Source organism: Rhamphochromis sp. 'chilingali', assembly GCF_963969265.1.
Source record: "Rhamphochromis sp. 'chilingali' genome assembly, chromosome: 19".
In the NCBI taxonomy this organism is placed as follows: Eukaryota; Metazoa; Chordata; class Actinopteri; order Cichliformes; family Cichlidae; genus Rhamphochromis; species Rhamphochromis sp. 'chilingali'.
Window position 1 is genome coordinate 29,139,504 of NC_137946.1, and position 24,488 is coordinate 29,163,991.

Genomic DNA, 24,488 nt, shown 5'->3' on the forward strand with positions numbered 1-24,488 from the left:
GAAAATTAATGGCCCACCTCTGCCATAGAAATTCAGTGAGGAAATTACATTGCTGGAAAGCTTTATGTATGAAGTAAATATTCTCCTATTGCAAAATCACAGCGAGGTCACCTGTTGCTTTGAGAAGTTCTCATTTTGAAGCCTTGAGCCGAGCAAATTAGCCGTCGTTGTCTGAGAAGCTGAGGACAACGCACACTCATATGATGGTGACCTATCCAGAAAAGGCTTTGTCATCCTTGCTGAAGCTAATGGGGACCATAATTTACAGACTGAACAGTCTTGATGTTTAAATAAGACTTGAAACCGGTTACTGAGATAATAAACCAAGCCGTTTCTGAGATCATGCATTAACAGAGCAGTGGGTTCATATTCTCATAGACTTCTATAGAACAATCAGAACAATAGCAGCCTGTTCTTTTCCTCTTAGCACTCTGTTGGTCATAACAAAAAAGTAGGTTTCAGACAGTCTAATAATGCCGTCAGCATTACCCTGTTAGCATAATATTATTTTTATTCAGGTTAACAGCAAATCAGAAGATGTGACAGTAGGGGTGGGCGGTATAAACGGTAGACGGTAGACACGATATGAATTTTGCCAATGGTAGAGAATAGTGCATGTTGATGACGTCATCAAGCTGCACCTGTTTCGGTTGAACGCATCGACAGCTGTGTCACTACCCGATCCGTACTGGAAACCCGATCGGTACCACGCATGTGCGAAAGGTGTCTACTTCCGTTTGAAGCATTTTACAATAGTTACGGGTCAGAGTATCTGTTAAGATGTTAACAATAATGAAACATTTCAATATAATGTAGACAAAAACGAAAAATAAAAAGATAGTTACGGATCAGGAACGTTGACTGTTGCCATGTTGGCAAAGAGAGGAAGTGACGTAAGATTTGCGGATGCGTGGTACTGTTCGGGTTTCCGGTACGGATGGAGCTGACAGGTGGGGAGAAGGAGGAGGTGCTTTTAAGAAGACTGGTGCAACGTCGGTCATATAGACCTGGTTTGAGTTTAAGCAGTCGGATGTTGAGCAGAAAAATATCATCTGCAAATTATGCAGATGATATTTGGCGACAGCCATAGCAAAGAGAGGGAATACAAGTAATTTGTTTTATCATCTTAAACGAAGCTCATTTTGCAACATGAGGAAAGCCAAAAACTGCGCCTTCCACAAACGCCCAGTCAGTCCAGTCGAAAGCAAAAAAAGCGGCCCTACACCTAACCCCACACACCAGCGGATTGATATTTTCCAAGACTTTTCCAAAGGCACTCCGTATGAGAAAATGAATCAGCAGTGGATGTCACAAATGCCATTACCGTGTACTTGTGGTGCTGTCTCTTACAGTGGAGAAAAGCGGCTTTAAGAATATGATTAGGACACTTGATCCACGTTACGAGGTACCTGGCTGCAAACATTTTAGCCGAACTGAAATGCTCAAAGTATAACTTAAAAAAAAAGAAGTTTTGCACAATAAATGTTCTTAAAAATGGCCTTCTGTATGTTTTTGAAGTGTGTTTAACCCTAACCAGCTGTCACCTGCAAGAGAGCATTCAGTTACAGTATGAAGTCCCTATACTCTGACATCAATCTCTGTCACTCTCTAGCACAAGCATCCTTAATTACAATTAAACAACTACAACATTCATTTAAATAGATTGTTATGACCATGTTTTTTATCTTTTCAGAAATTGTCTTGAAAACTATTACAGAGTAAATTTTAGCTAGTTAAGCTTGCAAAATTGCAGTTGGTGTTTTGGAGGCTACCCGAGTAATTCGAATACATCTGAAAAGTTCAGTAAATAAAGAAGGAAAATATATTTGTATTATTATTAAACGGCTTTCTTTTATCTCCATCAAATATCACTTATTATATTTCTTTCACGATTTGTGTGCACGACTACCATAAACCCAATACTGTTATATCTTGCACATACAAATGCTGCAGCTGTACCTGTGTTGTTTACGCACTTTACCCTGCAGTATACTGTATTTTATATGTATTTCTATCTTTTATATCCTATCATTATAGTTTTTAAGTATTTAATTATAGTTTTTAAGTATTTATCTTTTGTGATGTTGCACTGACCAGAGACATCTTTCAATTTCATTGTACCTGTGACAATGACAATAAAGAATATTCATTCATATTCATTCAGAGGTGTCTTCTTTTTATGGAGCCCTGCTGGTGCCATGCTTAAAGCTACAGAGTAGCTGCTGCGCGGGTGGCTATTGAACACAGACTACAAGAATTGGATACACCTCGTGAGAACATTTCGACCAACTTACACAAAGAAAATGTTTCTAAAAATATTTCCCACCTGCCTCTGAGTTCAGATCAGTCATAGATGATCATTGGCTTATCGCTGATAGTGATCCAGCTCTCGAGTGAGGGTTTAAGGATCGTCCTACAATGATAAATGCTGTGTAAATAAAAATACACCCACTCCTTTCATACTGCTGTCTCCGTAGCCAATGTGAAATTCTAAATAAATGCTTATATGAGTCAGTTTATATATTTATATATCATGTTTACATGCATGTTACATGTCTTATCAAAGACCTGTTTTAAGAAAAAAAGAAATCCTCGCACCCTCAATTAGACATACAGTATCCACAATATATTTGCTGCCAGTTTTAAACTGACTTGGCAATATCTCAGTGTGCTGGCATCAAAATGGTTGAGAAACCACCTCAGGGAGGTGAGCACAACAGGAAGCTTTCAAAAGAAGAAAAAAAAGAACTGCCTTATTCATCTCATGCTTTAAAGAAGCATAGCTATCCTGTATCTGTACTAGACACTCAAGCATTGGAATTTATATTGATCTTTACAGCTGACTCTGAGACAGACAAAATAGTTGAGTTGTTCCTTCAAAGCAAGGTAGAGCAGCTTTCCTGTCTGATTCTGATAGGCCTAAAGTTTCATTTTAGAGCTGCATCAGTTACATGTTGTTTAGGGATTTTTTTTTTAAATCCCTAAAATAATTTTTCATTATTTTAGGTTTTTACGCTTATATGGTGAATGTGGGCAGACTCAGCTTTCATTTCAGTTTCTCAACAAAAACACTGCATTAACCTTTAAAGATATCTTTGGATAAAATTAACATAATCAATCACAACTGTTAAACAACACTGTCATGAATCCTGAGTGGAAGTCTGCATGCTACCAACACCCTTTGTGACGATTTGCTGTGTCTCTGGCTGTTTGTTTGTGTGCTGCTTTCTTTAGCCTTTCATTTGACTTCAGCAAATGAAAATCTCAGTCAGGTTGAGACCGGTATTTAACACAGCCTCTGCAGAATATTCCACTTCTCAACCTTTTAGAAACTCCTGGGTTGCTTTGGAAGCATTAGAAGGGTTATAGCCCTTTATATGGTGAACCACCATCCAGTCAGTGTTGCCCTATTCTTTACATAGACTGAACCTATTGCAAGTGGTACCAATATACTGCATCCGCCATGTTTTACAGTACATGAATGCTGCTCAAGAACTGTTTTCATGGAAAGAATCCTGCGATCATCCACCACCGGTGACTTTTGTGAATCCCCAGGTCGTTTTATGTTGCCAGGTTCACCAATGCATTTCTCTGAATATACAAAATTGTTGATTGGAGTCTTTACTGATGCTTTGTTTTTACCTCATGAACAGGTTAAGAAATAACAAAGTGTACAAATCTCCATGAACTGTCTTCTAAGGTGCACAATTACATTTTAGCAGCTGACAGTAGGGGACTGTGGAGAATCGTCTGGTTTTCCTTAATGATGAAGGCAATTTTACAGTTGTGCTGTGTTAAAGAAATCTAACACTATTCATACTGTGTGTGCAGTTGTGTACGTGATGTTTGCGAAGCATAAAACAAGCCATAGCCTCTTTAACCTAAAGCTTGGCTTTCACAGAAGAAAAACAGTGCAAAACCAGGACTAACTCATTATTCATGTCCCTTGGTTTCTTGCTTAGCAAAATTAATGTGACTATATTGCTACAGGACATGATTTGTCTGGTGTCTGGTGAAACTGTAGTGTGTTTTCTGCCATGTGAGAAAGGAAAGACTGAAAATACAAGATGGATTAGAGGCGCGAGGAAGAGATGAGGGGAATGGTAGATATCAGAGGAGAGAAGTGGAAATAAGAAGCTGCAAAAGTGAGACAGGTAGGAAATGATGAGCAACACAATGACTTATCAAGAAAACATTTAGACAGTACAAGCTACTAGAAGAGTGTGAGCAATTTGGACTGATGAATGTGTGTGTGTATACATGTTTAGACGTCTTTGTGAGGACAGAAAATTGGCATGCCACTATACTTCTGGGGACCAACAGTCACTTATGGGGACAAAATGACCATTTCCACGGGTTTGGAGGCATTTTTGAGGCTAAAAATGTGATTTTAGAGTCAGGGTTACATTGAGGTTAGGGTTAGGCATTGGTTTTTGATGGTTAGGGTTAGGGTAAGCGGCTAGGGAAAGCATTATGTCAATGAGATGTCCTCACTAAGATATGAAAACGAGTATGTGTGTGTGCGTGCGTGTTTTAGAGAGCAAAAATAGGAGTAACATGTAAGCAAGCCTTTAAAAAAATGTTTAAAAATCAGTTTAAATTCAAATCTAATGTGATATGTCCAAATCTATTCAAGGCCAGCTTTCTTGCTCAATTAAATATGAAGCTTTTAAATATTAACATAAACCCGTGGTCATAGCAGACAAGGTCAAACATAAAAACAAAGTGAGTCATCTGAAAGATGGAAGAGTGTTTGCATTACTTGCAAATATTGTTTCATTCAGTGTGGTGAAGTGGGACCTTTTGATATTTAACAGCTGATACTCCTGTTCCAACTTTTAATATCATTCAGTGGCGAGTTCAAGTACCTCTTTTAGAGATGCAAGGCCAAATCCAGACAGCTCATAAACAGGAGCAGTTGTTATAGAAATGTTTTGGGGGCTCAGATATCTGGATTTTGATCTTTCTTTATAATTTCTCATCTATAGTCATAGCAAATTTTGTGAGACCTGCAATTCTAAACGAAAAGGCTCCCAGAGGCAGCAAAGAAAGTTGCGTTTGCTAGAGCGGTGGCAAAGTGGATGTAATTGTAACTGACCCTGATGATGGGAGCGATTGCTGGTCATTAAACCGTAAAATACCAGCCAGAGTAGGAGATAATAAATCTCCAACAAGAACGTGAAACTCAGCAAAATCATCCAAGGCCAGGACTGTAACGGCTGGGGGGGGGGGGGGTGTTAGTGAGGAACCAGGCCTGAATTTCAATTGTGTCTCTTACCAATATCCATTGAATACGCGTATACACTCTGAAGCGCTTAAAAACACATTTGCGCACAGACACTGTGTAGTGGAGTCGATCTGCTCCTCGTTTGATTACGTGTGCATAAAGCGTGTCGCTATTAACAATGACAGTAGCAACAACGGTGAGTCTCCTTACCTCTTCAAAGCACGAAAACATGAGAGCACTGGGCTGGAAGAACATCCCGACAACGTCACGGGCTCGGCCAGGACACTTGGAAGTCCATGTTTTACTGAGCTCTCACTGCCAGCTTATGAAGCTCGGCAGCTGGTGGCCCGACATTTACTTCTCACACTACAAGCTGTATTTTTGGTATTCAGGCAGTGTGCAAAAATAGAGCATCATATTCTTTTGTGTACCCTGACTTCTATCAAAGTCAAGCTCACGTCTCCTTTTTCTCTGCGCTCTCGCAAAGCCCGGCTGAGGTGAAGGCAGCTAAAGATAAAGCTGGATGTCTAGTTTCTGGGCAGAGACTCACTCCACATTTGGCACATATGGATTCATTTCTCACCTTGACTCTTCTGTCTGTGCTTTGAATGATGCTACAGTAATGCAACACGCTGCTGGCATTTTAACGCATGAAAGGACTGTGACGTATGCTGGTCTCTGAACTACATGTAAAGGTGATGTAGCGCTGTAGCTTGCAGAAAAGGTGAGACTGATTTTAGCTAAGAGCATGGCAGCAAAGAAAGGCACACGCTTCATGTACAAGCTTCACAGCCATGCAATTTGTTTCAAGTATTTGTTAGTTTGATTTGGCAGATGTTAACAACCTACTGTTGTCTGTAGCAACATATCCGTGTTAAATAAATGTTTGTTTATGAATGTCAGAAGGGGAGAGACATTTGGACACATTCCCCCGCTGTGCATTATAACTGTTAAAACAGTTTGTGTCACATAAATGGACTGCTCAGCTGTCAAAAGTACCTAAAAAAGAAAAAAACACACACATTATGTTGCCTTTTCCAGTGGTACCGTTTTATTTTTCCCTTGGCAACTAAGTAACTAGCATTTGTCTATCAAAACACAAGCACACACTTGTGTTTTGGTAGAAAAACATGTACTTAGTCTTTCACAGGACTGCATTCCCATGAAAAACTAAAAACACACATCTGTAGTTAAGGGGGTAAGTAGCAGCCAGTCGCTGATAATCTATCTATTCGTTTAACCCATCATTAGCAAGTGTGACCAGGTTTATAAAAGCGGTTTGGCAGTCTGGTGGTCTGGAGCATTCCAGTGTGTAACACAATGCCACAGATGTCCCAGCAAATTCAACTTAATGTCCGACTCTGCAACGCCCAGAGAAATCGCTAAAAACATCCCAGCACCACATGTCAGATTCTGCAGTTAGTATGTTAAATGTTTAAATTCATAACAGTATAATTAGAAAAAGCTTATGTTTGCAAAATTAAATTTTCGGATACAATGTCTTTTGTACAGATGACGCCAAAGTGGAGTATTTTGGTTGCCAGTATATCAGACAAAACACCTCAACTGTGAAGCACGGCGGTGGAGAGGTGATGATTTGGGCTTGTTCTGCAGGCACAGGACCCGGGCACCTTGCAGTCACTCATTAGCACCTTTGTATCCCAACTAGAGTCAAATGTGAGACCTCCTGGTGTATAAAGTTTGGCCAAATATTAGGTCACACAACAAGCACAACATGAACATCAAAGGCTGAAAAACAATAGAACGAAGGCGCTGCCGTGGCCCAGTCAACTCAACCTGACTGAAAGCAACAAAGTAAAGAATAAATGAGAAATTCAAGTCACGTAGAAAACAATAACTTTGCTTTATTGCTGCTAATGCTGACCTGTTTTTCACCAGACTGCAGAAAGTCATGTGAACAGCAGGTAAAAGCCATGCTCTCGTGTGTGCTGGAACAGCTGGACATGGTCAAGAATAATAGGATTTATTTAAATGACCACAGGAGGCGATTACAATACTGAATGTGTGTGATGTGAATATTTTAACTCAGTTCAACAACAGTTTTCTTTGTGACTATGATGAGTAAACCAGAAGGTGTGCTTTTAACGTGTTGTGTTTTATCTGGAGAGTAAAGATTAAAATCCCTGCTAGTGCCCCTGTGATCCCTGTGCTCTGGCACTGATACCAAAAGAACACCCTTGAGGCACCTAAACCTGATTTTCTTTTTATCCTTCCAAGGGTAGACAAACTTCTCAAATGTTAAAATGCTGATTGATGTTGATTGCAAGAACACAAACAAGAATAAAGGGATGATTTTAAAGGATGAGTTAATAAATGTCAGATTCAGGAATAAGCACCAAGTCAGCTCACTAATTTGACTAGCAAGACTTTAGTCAGTATCAAACAAGTACTAAGGTCTGACACTACCCCACAGTTTACAGGTCTAAAAACTGAAGCCAGTGTGGAATTGTCTTAAACCTAAATTATTTCTAATGGCCAGCAAGGGGAGACTTCTCCGTCTGCGAAAAGACTTCTGGTCCAGTAGATATCTGCGGGGAAATTACCCTTTAGCTCCCTTGATTTGTGACCTCAGTGCTTTGCTGATGAGTTTTTTGGACTCCTTTTCTAGTTTCATGGCTTATACACAACACAGTTTACACTCTGAATCCAGGAGGATATACGCAGGGAACACTTTGGGGTGGACTAATGTTGTGATTGACAAATCACTTCTGTATGACCACGCAGTGCCTCCTGGTTTTACACAAAATCATTACAAAACACTAAAATGGCCAATCTTGATGGACTTTACTGAGCAGTGAGTGATGTGATTGCGGCTCCGTCCATCTTTTATGCACTTTATGGTTCGGAGCAAAGCAACAATGTCCGTGTTTACACGCAACACCCGGCAGCAAGTTATTGCTTGCGTCTAGACACAAATGTGTACATTAGTACACCAGCAAATCAGAAGTGTTTACAGCAAGTCTGTGATAGTTAGCTGATACTGCAGCAAGCGAGCTACCGAGCTGGATTTAACTAGACACAAAATCGATGAGATGAACAATGTCGAAGTGATCGAGTGGAAGTTAAAAGATTTGGTACCACTACAGTGTTTCTGTTAGCAGAGAGGGGAGCGCGTCTGTCTTTCCTCTGTTTGTTTGTCCCACTTCAGTTGACAGGTGTGTTTCCACATAGCAATCTTGCCCTGTGAAACTTGTATGGAGTAAAACATGATAGGCGATGGGCACACTGGTCCCAGGTGTGCTGAGCTCTGTAAAACACAAAACTATTCCCCTCTTCTTCCTCCACAGCAGATAACACCGGGCCCCAAGGGAGGCAGCGCACAACAGCCACGGCACCAAGAGGTGGGGACACGGGGTGTTAGAAACCTGCTGTCAGTTCCGATTGGCTTGCTCGCCACCACTGACGCTCTCTAAGGGTCCACTAAGGTAACAGAATCTAGCGTCTACTTGGTTGAGGACAGACAGGCAGGAGAAAGTGAGAGGCAGGAAAAACAAGAGTTTGATGGCCGAGCCTCCTCCGCATCCACATCTTCAGCCCTGCTGTCACCTCAGTCTGCTGGATTCATTAGGCTTCAATTAACAGCAGCACATGATAAGAGGAGGGGTATTGATGCTGCTTAACGAGTTAATGCACATGCCGTGTGCTTGTGAGAGCTTCAGGAAGAGTAACAGATTATGCAGTCTTTGCAGTTTGCCTTTACAGAGGTGCAATACTAACTTGTTTTTGAGCCTATTCTACGCCTTCTGTGTCATAGATCAAGTTTCTGAGTAGTGTCAGTACATGAGCACAGAAAATGGCTACTGACGCACGAAGGGAGTCTGTGATATTCTGGCCAGCGAGGACTGCATTATTACGCGAGCCACTCACTGGGGCTCAGAGAGAACACGAGCTGAAGCCAAACAATCCTCTGCCACTCGCTATGAATTCAATTTCAGCGCGTGTGTCTATCTTAGGTTTCAGCAGGAGAGAATAATTAACCCCCCTTCTTGTGACATGTAGCAATTTCCTTAAGTAAATGAAGTGCTAACATTCTGAACAAATGCATCCAGACACCTTGCTGGGTTAAGCTCGTTGCCTGGTAACAGCGTTTTATAAGACAATAGTAAATCCTGATTTGATTTGAAGTCGATACATTTTTGCATTTAAAATCCCAAAACATCCGTGAAGAGGTCTTAGAGAATGGTCCAACTCATGAATTTAATCATGCAGTAAATAATATGAGTTAATAGGCTTAGTTTAACACTAATTTAGACAGATATTGGAAACATTTTTGAGGGGGAAAAGTCACTCTGGATATTTGTAGCAATTTTAGGCACTATTCATAATCATTTACAACACCACAGATTTCATTCTTGAAGGAAACTTTATACATATATACTCTATATCCTCTATATATCTTCAGCCTCAGCTGATCTGATTCCTCCTGATGTGAACTTTAATATTGAAGGTTTTGCCCATCATATTGCCTGACTTAAAGAAAGTGCCCCGGCTACAAATTCCTTTAGCGAAGCAGGAATATCAGTCATTCTTTGGGCCAAAAGGATCATTTTCTTGTCAAAATGACTTTGCAGTGCAATAAATACAACTTTGTCTGATCTCTAAAACAGAATCTCGGCAGATTAAAGGGTTGATGCAAAATGGCTTAAGCTATCAGCTTTCCAGGGCATGAGTGACAAATCACATGTCACAATGGCACGTGAGAGGGCTCGAGTGGCATTCAAGGGAAGTGGTAGGAGATTGGACAGAGGAGGTGTTTCCGTGCAGGGATTTATGCAGTATCACATATCACACTCACTGCCATTTAATAGGCATAATGTAAATCACTGCACAACCCCAGTTCCCAAAAAGTTGTGCTGCTGTATGTAAATAAATATAAATAAAAACTGGATGGCAAATCTTATAAACCTATATTTTATTCACAATAGAACAAAGAAAACATATAAAATGTAAAAAGTGAGACATTTAAATATTTCATGAAAAACACAAGAAGCACGCCGCCGTGTTTGCTCTTATTCAGTATATATTCATTTTTTTCTTTGTTGTAGTGCAAGTTTTAAATGTAGCAGATGACAGATGTTTACTCTGATTACACAAACATGTGGGAGTAGGTAATGGATAACAGGTACTGATTTGAAATATTTGGACATGAATAACTTTGTGTACCATAACTATTCTACAGTTATACTTCTAACTAGGCAGCTGAATACTTTCTTTAATGATATAACACATTTTGGGGTCAACTTGAGAGAAAGGCAGATGTGAAATGTAAAGGTGAGGTCAGAGGTCAGATATGACTTTCTATATGTCGACATATACATGCTACACTTATAGGAATCATAGTTTCTAAGTTATATGTCAATTTTCAACCAATAATTCATTAAGTGGATCTTGAAGACCTTGGTGCATGTAAGCCAAATTTTAATGGATTGTTAACATGACCCCAGCTACACGTCTACAGTTTTATCAGAATTTATTCAAATATTTTTGAGCTATTGTCTTTACAGACAGAATCCCACACAGGAGCTAATTAGCTACTTTTAATTTGATGGCAGCTAAACATCTAAAAATACTGTATGTAAGCTTTTACATACATTAATAGAGCAAATACCTGGATAGATCGCCATGGTTTATGTAGCTAATGTTTTGCTAAAGATCCTGGTGTTTGTGTCGCTTCACCCGGTTAAGAATCATATCAAAAGGAGGTGAAACCAGGTGGACTTTTGAGACTACAACATCTGCTGAATGGAAAAGTCAAGCAGAACTGTGTTTAGACCTGCATAGAAAATGAAGACACTAACACCCTGGGATAAACTTCACAGAGCTGAACCCCTTCGGTAAACAGAAATATTTGAATTTTGATGTTGGAAAATAATGGACGAGGGAGGGGAAAATGTTATTTTCTCTGGCTGATTAAATTATTACAATAACCGGGGGGGGGAAAGGAAGCTTGGGCTGCCCTCACATACATACTTACACCATTACCAGCTAACCAATCAGAGGCAGTTTTTGAGGGTCCTCCAAACAACAGACACTGCATCCTATTTGCAAAGCACATGCACGCTGCAGGTGTTTACTAGAAATTAAGAATGTGAACATTTGTTTTAAAAGATTAGATACATTTCTACACTGCTATAAATTTGCAAGAACATTTTCATGTTGCAAACCTTGGATAGGTCTCAAATTCATTTCAAATAGCTTCCACTGTGTGGGCTGCAGTACTTAGTGATTATTCTGGTCTTTGCCGTTGTTTCATGAGTGGGTAGGTGGCTAATGGGGGGCTATCTTGATGCACTAATTAGCTGTAGACACTAATAAATACTAAGCAATTTAAACTTCCCGCAGAAATTTTCCTTCATTCATAGCAAGTAAAGGACAAAAAACAATATATAATTGTTTGAAGTGAAAAAGCTGAATTAAAGAAATATATTCTGTTTTGATTTATTGCTCATATAAAACAATTTACAACTGAATTGCTCACACGCTGATGAATCAATAAACTTGCACCTCCTTAAGATAAAACACTAAAGCCTTTATCAAGGTGAAGCCTAAAGTGCAATTTACCACTTTCCTTGTCTTCTGCACTCTGCACTCGAATACCTCCTGATAATGAAGTTTATGGTGGTACTGTGAAAGCAGAATAGTGAATTTTATGTCAGGAAGAAGAAAAAAAAATTGAGAGAAGTGCCTTCAAGCTTGAGTCTGAAATAACAACACTGCTCTCCATTTCTCTTGGTCCCTCTGCTGCGGGATGCTTTCTAGTGCCTCAAGAAGAAGAATTGCTTTCTTAGACAAAACACTTCCCACAGAGGAATAAACAAAGGCAACCACAATCCTTAAAACCTCACCACTGCAGAGAATTATGTTTCTTGGATATGCTACCAATCCACTTCAAACAGACAAGTTTCAAAAGAAAAGTTCTGTGCGTGCCAATTTTAGCTGGGTTGTACAATGCCACCAAATCTGCAAAATTAACGTGATGCCCACTCTTCTTAAAATGTAGAAGAAAGGGGGAAAAAATTAAATCTGGGAGTTCATCACTCAGTTCAGAGCTGTGAGGCTTGAGTGCTAAACAGCCATTAAAGAGCAGGGGAGGGCATAGCAAATGACCATAACAAATCTGCCCTAGTTTGCTGGGAGGCATCAATTTTGAGGAGTGTGCTCAAAATTATTCTAATTTAAATCAGCCTAACATAACAACCTTCCAGCAACGGGAACCTCCACTCAGGAGCCCACTCCTCCCCCAAGAAGAACAAAGAAATGAGATGAAAGAGGAAAAAAGGGTTTCACAGACGGTGGTATGAGGAATTGGGCTTCACTGTGTGCGGGGGAGGATGCAGGTGGGAGGGGAACAATCAGTCTTGCTGCGTGGTGCCTGAGACGCTCAAGCAACCGCTCCTACAAATAGCACTGACCACAGACACATGCAATTTGCAGTTGTTAAGATGTCACCTCAACATTGTAAAAGAGACGCATTTGAATCAGCCAGAGGCCGGGAACACACTGTGAACCTTTCTTTGAACTCTCTTTAGCCCCCTTGACTGCGGCATGCATTATGTTTATACAAGATATTCCCACTGGAAAGAGACACATTAAGCAGAATAGCTTCTTTACCCTGACGTCGGACTACATACATCTGTATCACAAATCATTACTAGAGACTTCCGTATAAATATTTAAAACGTGCAAATACATAGGAAACGGATTTAAAGTTCTGTATTGTATTAATGTTGCAAAAAACTCCGTCAATCATCTTTTTTTTGCATATTCAATGCAGGAGCCAATCCCAGCTGCCATGGGGCGAGAAGCAGGGACAGGTCATCAGTCTGTTGTGGGCCTAACACAAAGAGACAGACAAGCATTCACACTCATATTCACACCTATTAGCGATTTAGAATCAGCAGCTAACCTAACCCCACTAATTGCATGTGTTTGGACTGTGAGAGGAAGCCAGAGTCAACAAGAAAAAGACCTTCTTACTGTGAGGCAACAGTGGTAACCACTGCTCCACGTGCTACCAATGACCTATTTTCTTTGTTAATCCCGAGTTACACTATAGTTACATAACAGTTTCTCATATAAACACATGTTGGACATGATCTAGTGGTGGTTAGCCCTTAGCCTGACAAGAACAAGGTCGTGGGTTCAAATCCACTAGCCAGCTGGGACCTTTTCATGTACCATTTGGGTCTAACTCCAGCTTCCTCCCACAGTCACTAGACTTGCATGTTAGGTTAAATGGCGATTCTAAATTGGTCATAAGAGTTTACTGGACTTTGATGTTGATTATCTCTCCGTGCAAGCCCTGTGACCCGTCTCAGGTGTACAGTGCCGCCTGCTGTATTACAGCTGGGATAAGCTCGAGCCCACCCATCACTCTGAATTGGAAGATTAACAGAATATAGTTATACATATATATACTTATCTTTTACCTAGCATAGTTAATACTCCATGTTTTTTACACTGCGTCTAGCTTTTCTAAATTTTCCACAGTTTTTGTCTCTTGCTTAGAAAAGCTCAGCTTAGCTTTGATGTGTAGGTATGAGTTGCGATAATGGGGTTAAGTGTGGGATAACCTCCCAATTTTTAAAGCAATATCAATTCAGCGATCTCATTGGATTTTCTAATAACGTTGCAACCAAGACACAAAGAAATCCCTGTGCATGTGTGACAGAAAGACCACATTTAACGCCCTGGGATGAGAACGAGTGGATTTAAACATAAGAAAATTTATGACCACGAGCCATGTTGTCAGCCAACAACCATATGGTAGGATTAATATAGCCCTGCAGCCCGCAGCTCCCTCAGGCCAGCAGTGAGGTGAAAATTTCCCGTGTTGGCGCTCATGAAAACATAGCTCCTCCTGTCTCGCTGCTGCAGGTTAGACCACCTGGGAAATACTGTAGAAGTGATCACTGGAGTCTAGAAATGTCTTTGTCCGGCAAAAATTCTCTTGCCCAGTGTCTAACTCTAGATAATTATTACAGACTTTCTTTTAAAATTCTCACTGTGGACCCGAGTGTCATACGCCAACTGGACTTTGAGTTTTCTGCGCCAAATAACCGGCAGATGCCATCAGGCAAAAAAAAGAAAGAAAAAGAAGTAATTTAACTTTTCAAGTTCTCCAACATGACAGTGAAAATAATATGTTGTCCCTCAGTAAGAGGGAAAAGTATAATTTTAAGCAATATGGCTTCTCTTGTGATTGCATGCCAGAACACAATATTGGCAGGCGGGGAGTGCCACACATGGAGTTAAAAGCTTCCTGCCGCTGGAGTACATTATCGCAGATGCTAGAATGAACACTGCCCTATCTCAAATGGTAATATGGGAAGAGTAAAAAATAAGTGATGAGGCGTATCATGCAGACTGTGCCACCAGGAGGAAGTGGAAAACCCAATTCATGCATTTACAATTATTAGATTAGCAGTCCTGGATGCTGGCCATGTTTTATGAATTAACCCAATCATGTCTTTATCCAAATTTCTTCCACTGAGGATGGTTAGTTTCCCATGAGCTCACAATACATTATTTCAGCCATTATTAATTTACCATTGCTTCCATTATGCTGCGTAAAAAGTGGAGGAATCCTGCCAAGGTGCATTTATATCGGGACGGAACAGCGCGGCTTTAACGGGCAATCGTGAATAAAGCCTGTTTTTACCTCTTCCTCTCATCTCTGTTGACTCACTCACTTCCAGCCGTTACTGTTGTCAGGGAATACGATGTTATGTCTGAGTGCCGTTGTGGCATTGCGACGACATAAAAAGCAACAAAAAAAAAAAATTGCAGGGGGACTTTTGTTCTTTCCAGATCAATGCAAAGCAACAGCAGCACGTTTGCCGTCATTGTCAAGTAACAAACAGCTGCTTCATGTTAATTTAGTCCAACCGCACAAGACCTAAAGAGCCCGGCTTACAGGACAGCAAGTAAACAGTCCATCTCTTGATCTCTGTATACAGGATTTGATGTTCAGCTTTCCAAATAACAACTGCGAAGAACACTCACTCAAGGCAGAGAGTGCATCATTAAAATCAGAAGTTAGTTGCGGTGGGGGGAAGATGCAACTTCTCCACACCACTGCCTCCTTTGAAACTGTAGCCTACTGGGCAGCACAAGCCTTCACGCTGGGCAGAGCCGTGTCTATTACTACAGATTGGCTCTGCAAATCTCTTGGCTGGGATCATAAAAATAATAAAAAAAAAAAAAGGGAAGATGGCGGTGAGGGAGAGAAGGAGAGATGGTAATAAAACCTCAACAATTTCTGTGTGTGACAACATGAAAGCAGGAGGGGCCGCCTGCTGTGAAAATATGGCTTATCATAGTCTTGTCCCCCAAACCACCTTAAAGGTTTGAAGATAACCGCATGAGGCTACGTGCCTCTTGCAGCAGATGCTTCGCTACCTGCCCGTCAATCTGCAAACACTCTATTACTCACGTACAAATTTTCTACATTATTTCAATTCCATCAATGAATGTCACCCAAAATTTGTCAGAGAAAAAAATAACGCTTGTTTATTTCTTTAATAAAGTCATGCCAGACTCATTTCAGCTGTATAAAAAGCGACTCGTCCTCACGCTGGGTAACTGATTACAGCACATTTAGCAGCAGCTAAACACTCTTGATGGATGAATCGGTCCTTCCCAGATGCGCGGGGTAATTTAGTCCACTCTTCATGGAGAAACTCTGCTGCGTATGGGCATGTGTAGATTTTCAGTATCAACCGTTTGTAAAGTTAGTCTTTAAGCTCATCTGTCCTGGGAGAGTTCCGCCAGATGTGCTTTCTCCTAAACTTGACACTAGCATTGATCCCACTGTCTCATAATGTAATGACTGCAGATTAAAGTCATCATTTTCTGGTTTTATAAATGTTCTTGGGATTTCCTGGATTACATGCTCTGATATCTCTTCCTTCTTCTTCTTTTTTTGGGTGTTCCCTTTAGGGGTCACCATAGCGGCTCATCTGCATCCAAGTCACCTCATCCCAAGCATCCCGTTCCCTCTATCTCTTGAAGATAGTTAGTGTCAGCAGCCGCGTTACGGTGGGTCAATTATCAATAGCACTTCCATGCTGTCCATATTTGAATAAAACTACAAAAGTACAATATGCTGTGATGCGACAAAAGCAAATAAAAGGCAGCTCTGTTTTTCAGAGATATTTCACAACTCCAGCACAACCACACACATTTTCTGGGACGCTAACGCTAAGCATTAACCTGTCCAGATGAGAACAATGAAATGTGTTTGGAAGCACTACACACACACACACATTTGACAGTCCAAAGATTTAAAAGCACTTTCATTTAAAAGCTTGGGAAAATGAATTTACAAAGATAAAACAGTTAACTTAAGCCTGTGCAGTAAAGTGAAAAACACCCTTTTTCATACCTGAGCCAATGCTTGCTTGATTACCTTGCAGACGGAGGAAATGAGGAGCACTGAGCTTTTGTCAATTTGTCTCCCAGGTTCCCTCTATAAACCAACACTCTGCAGGAGGATCTGGCAATATTTAAATATGCACTGGAGAAAAGCACAGAAAATCCTTCGGCCTGTCTCTATTTATTCATATTTTACACCAACAGATTTTTGATCACATAAGACTGACTACCATATAAGGAGATGTCGATACGCTACGATGCACAGAAAACCCCTTCACTCGCCTTGACATTAAAGGTAAAAGTGTGTTACAATGAAATGTGATTTTCATACCACATAAACATAGATCAGCTAAAGCATTTTATAGTTTCTGCACCATTTCAGAAATCACAATTAGTGCTTTTAATACCTTTTTAAAAATGAAATCAATGAATATGGAAATATATAGAGCACCTTATTTCTAAATTTAAGCACTCAAAGTGCTTTCTGCTACAAGTGTCATTCACCCAATCACACATTCATTCAATGCTTTGATCTACACCTAAGTACGTTTATCTATCATTCAAATACACATCAGGGGTAACTCGGGGTTCAGTATCTGGCCCAGAGATTCTCTGGCACATGGACAGGAGGGACTGGGGACTGATTGATAGATGACCTACTCTACGACTGCTGGGCACGCAAAATAATATTGCTACTACATTAGTTTGCATATGGTTGAGGTTTACTTGGAAAGGTAAAGTTCTAGTTTTACAAGCTTGTCATCGATAATATTTGACCTTGTGCTTACTTTTCTTTTAGTTACAAAACAGTCTGTGTGGGTTTTGTCGATTAAAGGAAAGAAGACTTCAACTTAAAGCATGCCCTTTGCACTCAGCTAAGATTCGACACCTACGGTTACCATTAACCTTGCCCTTAACCAAACTCTTCCCATGCCAAATAAGACAACAGCTCACAGTAGTACACAAGTATATGCCAAGTAGGATGTTTTTTTTTCAAAAGCAAGACAAAGTGTGAACATTAGCCTTTTGCTTCTAGTTTCTAGTGGCATGCAGACTGAGTTTTCTCATCTACCACAGATTAAACTTGTGAAGAAGACAATGTCTGACAGATTAAGGAGCTAACTGCTAATCACAGCGTAATTCAGGAATATTACAAACAGAAGCTAAGTTTGTTGTCTTTCTTTGGATTTATTTCACACCTGAAGCAACAGACAGCAGCAGGAGATCCCCACATGAGGGTATCCAGATGGAGAAAAAATTTGCAACAGTACTGATCCCAACAGTGTGTCCTCATCTATTCCAGTCAACACTACAGCGGTCCCTCGTTTATTGCGGGCGTTACGTTCCAAAAATAACCCGCGATAGGTGAAATCCACGAAGTAGCCAACTTTATTTTTTACAACTATTATAGATGTTTTAAGGCTGTAAACCCCAAAACGTTTCGTCGACATGTTGTGTTTGTTGGGGGAGAAAACTTAAAAGCATACATTACAGCACTTCAGAGTCACACTGTTAGCGATCGAAGATTTATGTAAATTTGACAAGCTGAATGCATTCTGTACTGTACAGGAGACACGGCACGAGATTGATTGACAGTGGTCTACAGCCAATCAAGACGCAGAACACAATGTGCTGTACAAAAAAAAAAAAAAAACATGGAAAATTGCGCACAAAACAAATCAGCGAAAACAGCGAGGCCATGAAAGGTAAACCGCGTTATAGTGATGGAGCACTGTGTACGTGGTGTAAAGGACGGATGTAGCTACAAAGGTCTCATCCGTTGTTTCCTGAAATCCTGTTTTGGAGTCGTTACCTTGGTATCAAAAACCCAAGGATGGGTGGGTGTGACTAACATTACTCGTTCGCTGGCTAACGACTTATAATTGACAAGTCACAAGTGCCACAGATAGTTCTCCTTTTTGAAACACAGTATGTCTCACAAAGGAGGCTTAATTTGGAGTGACTGAGTCCATAAACATATCAGGAAAGTTTTCCCATAGACCTCTACAGGAGTCAGAGTGTTTCTGGTAGCCTCCACATTTTAATGGCACGTCAACATTGGCTTAATATTTCTGACCCAGCCATGTTTTACTCCCATCCATGGTACTGTGCAAGTACTTTCATTGGTATCAGCATCACGTTTGAATTTCTAGTATTGCAACAACTAAAATAATAATAATAATGGATTGGATTTATATAGCGCTTTTCAAGACACCCAAAGCGCTTTACAATGCCACTATTCATTCACTCTCACATTCACACACTGGTGGAGGCAGCTACGGTTGTAGCCACAGCTGCCCTGGGGCAGACTGACAGAAGCGAGGCTGCCATATCGCGCCATCGGCCTCTCTGGCCAACACCAGTAGGCGGTAGGGTAAAGTGTCTTGCCCAAGGACACAACGACCAGGACAGAGAGCCCAGGGATCGAACCGGCGACCTTCCGGTTACAGATACGCTCCCCAAAATAAGAGTAAATTCATTAATTACTTATTAATGTGAAACAACTAAAGGATGACTAGAGAGCTGTTGTTTATGAGCTACTGTTTCTTAATTCTCTTATCTGTTAATTAAAGTATAGAAACACAGTAGATACATTGTATATTACTGAAACTACTTATTGAGGTTTCACTGTGAGATTAATGAAGAAAAAAGTAGGTATTGTACCATGTTTTGCACACAATCCCATACTCCACATGTCAGTATTATTGGGCTTGGATATTTGCTTTTGTTTTCTGTGGCACAGAACAATCTTCTCCACCCTTGGGCCCAGCAGGATTGAAGAGATTAATGATTAAGATGTATAAGACACTGGTTTTATAATAAACTGGTGAATAAATCAGCGTGCCCAAATGAGAATGTGATACGTTTCTCAACTAATCTGAAAAGATGTTAATAAAAATGAATAATGTTAACAGACTGAACTGATAGGGTGGAAAAGTGATGAATATGTAGCTATTGGTACAACGCGAGGAAGCCTAATGAGTTTTTAAGGTTACATTTGACCCAGATGAACTCTGCGGTTTTGCCTTGAGTTAGTCTAATTTAATGGTCAGTGTTTATTTGTCTCAAAACCAGCCAAACACTCGGCAACATGCTGAGCATATCAGAAATGTCCTCAGCAGATTTAAAGTAGGAATCTTTCAAGCGAATAAACAAGAATTTCCAAATCAAAGTTGCTCAGCTTGCCTATTCAAGGTTAGAAAGGGGTTGAATTACTCTAGTAATAGCCAAGCACTGGAATAAACCTGCAAAAATATCTCCACTTTCCCCGGCACAGAGAGCTGACTCATGCAACTTTCTTTAAGCATTAAAAACTAACTCAAGTTAAAACAGCTCATTTCATTAAAATCTTGGCACATGCACTGCATTCCCCTTTTGAGATTTGTGTCAAGGGACTTAAAGTTGATGATGGTAAATACTTTCCCCTTCTCACTGCTTGACCTCAAATAACGTGCTCACACTTGAAGAAGAAGGAAGGAATCGAGCAGCGTTAGCAGTGGCGGTGCAGCCTGTACTCTGCGTGGCCCAATAAGAAAGGCTGTGTTTTGCCTTGTCATTGTAAAAGTGGAAGCACTTTGAGGCGAGGAAGATTCTCCTGGCTTCCGCCTCTTTTATCAGAGATGAGTGCTGATAAACAGCGGTTCTCCGTGTCACCCGATGTGTCCTGACAAGACGGCCCATGGCAGAAGCATCACGTCTGCAGTCATATGATCTGAACGTGTGCACGATCCATGGCGAGAGGTCCTGACATTTCCCATCAAAGCGTCGGGAAAAGACGAGCTGACACTGACAGCGACAACGACACGTGGGACAAGAAGCGGAGCACGACCGCAGAGCTGGCAGGAAGCAGAGGCTGAGGTCAGGAAGTTTTCTGTGTTCCTTACAAGGAGCAAGTAGCCATCTAGCTGCTGGGGATGAAGCCACTGCTTCTGAATGTGGGTCACTCTCCCTGGATTCCACTGTGCTTTCTCTCCTCGAGCCTTTATTTGGAGCCAGGGCATTTGAATACTGCATGTTATACCCAGGGCTCCGGAGTACAGCAAGGTTTCCAAGAGCCTTGTACTGTGCACATAGATGAGGATGTGTGCACTGCAATGCGTATTTGTTTATTGGGCAAGAAATGTCAGTGAGTCACCAAAATAAAAATTGGCATCTCCACATTGACTGCATTTATATGCATGCAGTGACCTCGCCGCTGTCGTATAGAATTTTAATTCAGGTTACGCAACATACGCGAATCTCTTTGCATCCTGCAACTAAGTGTCCATATGAATAAACAAATGAATAAAATATCTCTGGCTGTCCACCAGCTGCAGCTCTTGGCAAAGCAAAATGGAAATAATTATCATTTCATTAGCTATAGTTGAAATAAATTATAATACCTACCAATGTTCACAGATGGCAAACCTAACGGATACGGGGACAAAAGCCCATGATAACACACAAGCTTTTCCCAGTGTTTTCAATGATCTGTCAGAGGAATCTGCAGTTGGCTCATTGAAATTACTCATTGTGTCATTTTTAACGGAACTTTTGTGGTTTAATTGAACGTGTTCACTGCCGAGAAAAAGACTGGCTCTTTAACTACGAAATGGTCCACTGTATTCAAGGCTATTCACCAACTTTATCTGTCTACTGTGTGGTGGAGACAAAGCTTTTATGCTAAGAGCTACTCTCTGTGGTGTGTGCAAAGTGTAAAAAGAGCCGTTTTGTCAGCCAGAAATGCAAAACAATGAACGGACAGGGGTTATGTCTGTAAGCTGCAGCTTCTTTGTGGGCCAGTTACTACAAATGACACCTTTCACATTATATGCAGTCGATTCCACCATTGGACAAGTGGAAAAACTCAAGTGAACCACTGTTGTGCTCGAAACTGTTTACCACCAAAAAAAATCCACAGTAGGAAACGTCACTGTTAAATTACAGTAAAGTACTGGCATCTCGCTACAGGACTCTCAACCACGGCTCCATTTCTAGCTAAACCTTGTCACTGTTCAAACTCTAAACACAACGTAACATCACAGCACATTTACAGTTCAATGAGTCGGGTTTGTACGGTTTCCTGTTGGTTGTTTTTCTCGTGTATTTTTAAAGGCATTTGGGCTTTGTAATATTTTACTAGTGATGCTGCTAAAAACATTACTTTAGTACTGTATATGATGAAGATCCTTTCCAAAACAATGCGATGGAAAAGTCACTATCTGTGAAACGCTGTCGTGTATAACCGAAATGATGCCACTATCAATTTACGGGCGAAAAGAGAAGATACGATTTTTAAACGACACTTGAAATGAAAAGCAAACAAATCTAGAAAAGCCGTGTCAGCCCACACCGGGGCATGCTAGACAACATTACGGCTACACATACTATTATTGCATTGCCATGGTAACTAAATTTGACACACCACTACTCCCTATCCTGCTGCATGACAAACACTCACGCCGACACACACATTGCACGTTTCTGACAGCACCGCTGCGGCCGCGGGAAAACAAGGGAAGATTCCACAAGTGGCCCGTCTCTCCGCCGTCTCTCTGCCCGGCATGCCATCGTTTGCAATAACAAGTCAAAGACTTTCAAAGCTGGACAAGTGAAGAGGAGAATAATTGGAAGGAGCGATGGAGTGGCTAAGGGAGAGTCAGGAGAGGAGGCCTCCTGATTCATCTTTAAAGACACTCCTTATTGCATCTTTAATAATTTTCCTTGATGCGCTGGGAAGACTCGACAGTTCACTTCCACAACTCTTGAATTTACACCCTATTGAGGCAAGTCGCTCACGAGGCTCACGCTGGGCTTTCTTCTCCAGGCCTCATCGCCTTCTTAACTCTTCTGTTTTATCACTCCTCATTTCCATCCCTGCAAGGCTCAGAGAGTCAGGCTGCCGAAGACTTGCAGATGTATATGGATGCTAACACGCTCAGCTAAATGTTTTAAGAGACAAGGGGATATGACAAAGCTTCGGCTCATATTACAAAGTCTTACTGTAACTTTGTTACACCACATCTTGAGTGAAAGTGTCCCACAGTTAGTCAGTTCTCTGAAACTGTTAATGAAACTGTTTCGTAATCCAGTAGAAGTTAGCATCATACATTTTAAAGAGAGGGGAACTTAAAGAAAGTAAGTGTTGCTCTTATGGTGTGAAGAGAAATGCTTGGAATTCCTGGGGGGGAGGTGGGACTCGAGTAAATAGCTCATTTTTGTCTGGCTACAAGAGGAGCTGTTAGCATATGTTCAGATATAGAAACCAACATCAGCTCCAAAGCCTTAAATCACAATTTGAGAATTAAACTATTCTGTTCATTTTATAAAAATATGCCAGCATCACTGGGTTCATCAGATGTCTCCCTGCAGGTTTCAAAAATCACATCAGCTGGTAGAAAGAAATTGGACAATGTGTGTGGGCCGTGGTATTTTTGCTACTGCTACCGCCATTTATACATGTGTGCTCCACAACTACAGCTATTCTAACTTTTATCCCTGTAGTGAAATGATTTTATAATTGCTTTTTGCATGTTTCCCCAAATAAAGGTCACTAAAATGATATTAAGTAGATCATTAACTGAATTTATTTAGGTAAAAATACAGATATCATAAACATACCCTAATCAGACATTTTATACAGGTGGAATTTCTGTTCCTGTCCTTTTAAAGGATTTTAAAGGATTACTGTTGCCAGTATAACAGTACTGCTTTTCACTATAGAAATGTCATCAACTGACACTGAGTCAAAAAAGACATTTTACTGTGGGAACAATCATAATTATACAAGTAATTGCGTTACTGAGGCTTAATTAATCATAGCTCATTAAAAGCAGATAGCTACCATAACGTGTTTAATATAGGTTTCACTAATCTTTAGCGTTTCGTTAACGTTCCTGTGTTCATTTCTGGTGTTCTTCGTACATACAAGTGCAAAAAAAATCCAACTTTGTCAAATGCATATAATAATATATCCTCTAATCCTGGGTACTCTGCTGATAACTGAGCAGAACTAAGAGCTACAGAGACCAGAGTCCTGCTAAGCCTCACACTCTCTCTCCACTTTTCCTGCAGGCAAATGGTGAAATTTAGAAACTTTAAGAGAGTTGAGAGTGGAAAAGCTCAAATACAGGAAGGCAGTGAGGGACACTTGTGTCATGAACTATTTAGTCCCATCACACATGCTCATCACTAACCACGGAGTTATATGAGTGGTGTATTTTTGTAACAGTAATTGTCTGAATGGCAATGTAGGACACTCAGAAGATGTGAACGGGGTCACTTGTAATGAAGCAAAAAGTTACAAATCTACACGCCCAAATATTTTTCCTTATGTTGCCTCCAACCACTTACATGTTAATAAAATGAAGGCATTAAGAATCCATTTGCAATAATAAAACGATATTATTTGCATTAACATACACGCTGACACAAAAACGTGGTTAAACATCCATTTATATATTAGTCAGTGTTTTATTCCCAGCAGTGAGCCGGACGTGTAGAATGAGTACAGTATGTGAGCATTAAATGCCATAGCAGAAGCCAAATCTGTATGTGTTCCACAGCTACAACTATTACCTGGCCTTTAAACACAAACTGCTCGGAGCAGCAGTTCACTGCAAATTATTCAGAAAAAAAGAAAAAAAGAAGAACTCTTTGGCTGGAGGCCACCATTTCTGAAGGTGAATCTTACAGTGCTGCTTAACCCTCTCTTCTTCCCTTTATCTTACCTGACTTTAATTAGTGCTGGCACATCATTTGGCTAAGTGAAGAAGAAATTAATGAGAAGGATGAAATGTGTGTTTACATCCTCGTTTGTCTCTTTAGACTTGAAATGAACATAAATGGTCATGTAACTTGTGCTTGAAGCCTGAAACAGAATATT

The 24,488-nt window shown here is 40.5% G+C and overlaps 1 protein-coding gene across 2 annotated transcripts in view; it reads right to left on the reverse strand.

Moving 5' to 3' along the window:
* Positions 1-24,488, reverse strand: part of tmem132e (transmembrane protein 132E) — a 448,364-nt gene that overhangs the window by 123,759 nt on the left and 300,117 nt on the right. The gene's annotated exons all lie outside the window — the stretch shown is intronic.